General features: G+C 40.0%; 1 non-coding gene across 1 annotated transcript; it reads right to left on the bottom strand.

Moving 5' to 3' along the window:
• Positions 1–1327: 1327 nt before the first annotated feature.
• LOC126032680 (small nucleolar RNA SNORA51) lies at positions 1328–1460 on the bottom strand. The gene has a single exon (XR_007503904.1). It is a non-coding gene; the product is annotated as a small nucleolar RNA SNORA51 (small nucleolar RNA).
• Positions 1461–1696: the final 236 nt, after the last annotated feature.

Here is a 1696-nt window from a genome sequence, read left to right on the forward strand (position 1 = left end):
AGATGTTAGGAAATGAATAGTCTTGATGTAGAGAGGTTATTTGAATAGATCCAAAAGCCCTAATAAAATAAAGGCAAGAGTAAGCTTTTGAGACAGCTGTGAGGACAGATCCAGGGGTCAAAAAGTAGAGATGATACACAGCTAGCTCTGAAGATGGAGGAAAGTGCTATAAACTATAGTTTACTTAGAAAAAAAGCGAAAGAAGTGAGTCCTCACATAGAGCCTCTAGGTGTGATGTCAAGGACACCCAGTTTAGATTTCTGCCCTCCTGAGCTGTAAATGAAAGCACAGCTATTATTTTGAATCACTAAATCTACAGGTATTTATAATCCCCTACTCACTTTACTATCTCTCCACCTCCCCCCCACATCAAGCTAGTTCTAATATTCTGCAGACACTAACTTGGTGCCCCCAAATTTGATTAAATTCTGATGCCAGTTATATTTAGAACTTTACCCTCCTTCACTCCCTACATCCATCCCTCATGTAAGACTTTAGTTTTGAATTCAAGCTACCTCAGGATAGCTGTATACTGTGGTTTCCCATCACCCTTTACTTAGGTTCAATAATTGGCTAGAATGGCTCACAGAACTTGGAAATGCACTTTATTTACTCTTACTGGTATATTATAGCTGTTTTAAAGGGTACAAATGGTCAAGCTGAGGAAGACGTTTATGGATAAGGTCTTAGGGAAGGTCTTCAATACAGGAGTTTTGGAGCTGGACCTTTTGGGCTGCACTTCCCCCCACAAAGCTGAGTTCATTGAACAAGAAGCCATTTGAATTCCTGCTTAAGTCCTATTTGTGACATTTATAGAAATTTAGGACATGGAATCATTGATAAAATTAATTAAAATCAGGCATGAATTAAACTATTTTGCTTTTCCTCCAGCTCTGGAGATGAGGATTTGGGACTGAAATCTCCAATCCTCTAATCAGATGGTTGACTCTGCTAGTAGCCAATTGCCATGTGAAAGCTTTGTTAGAAGCGTACATCATTAGTATAAATTCATAGAGTTGAAATGAGCTTTTAGATACTGGCTTCTCTTAGGAAATCTTTTGTTTGTTTTTTGGGCCACATCTGGTGATGCTCAGGGGTTACTCCTGGCTATGTGGTCATGCGCTGGAAATCACCCCTGGATTGAGGGACCATAAGGGGTGCCAGTGGATCGAACCAAGGTCAGTCCTGGGTCAGCCGCCTGCAAGGCAAATACACTAATGCTGCACCATCACTCTGGCCCTCTCTTAGGAAATCTTTTGTGCTCCAGAAAAATCTTGTGTCAGGAACTGGGAACTCGGACCAAATATTTATAACTTATATGACCTTTTTTTGTCCCCCAGTTCACAATATAGACCAGGCAAAGGGCCTATGTTGAGGTCTATATGGGGTACATTTACTGTACCTCCTCTTTCTATACAGTCAGTGTAAAGAACACAGCCTGTGGTAAGAATTGGGAGGCCTTATCTTTTCTTTATATATATAAAATCCTTCACCAGTGCAACATTCCCATGACCAATATCCCAGTGTCCTTCCTCCCCACCCCACACTGGCCTCTACTCTAGATAGGCTTTCTACTTCCCTCATTCAGTCAGATTTTGTTATGATTGTTCTCAGTGAAATTATTTCTGTGACTGTATAACTTATATTGTCATAATTTCACAAGCCATATTAGAAATTGAAGAAAAATCATTTTAGA

Source organism: Suncus etruscus, chromosome 16, assembly GCF_024139225.1.
Source record: "Suncus etruscus isolate mSunEtr1 chromosome 16, mSunEtr1.pri.cur, whole genome shotgun sequence".
Taxonomy (NCBI): Eukaryota; Metazoa; Chordata; class Mammalia; order Eulipotyphla; family Soricidae; genus Suncus; species Suncus etruscus.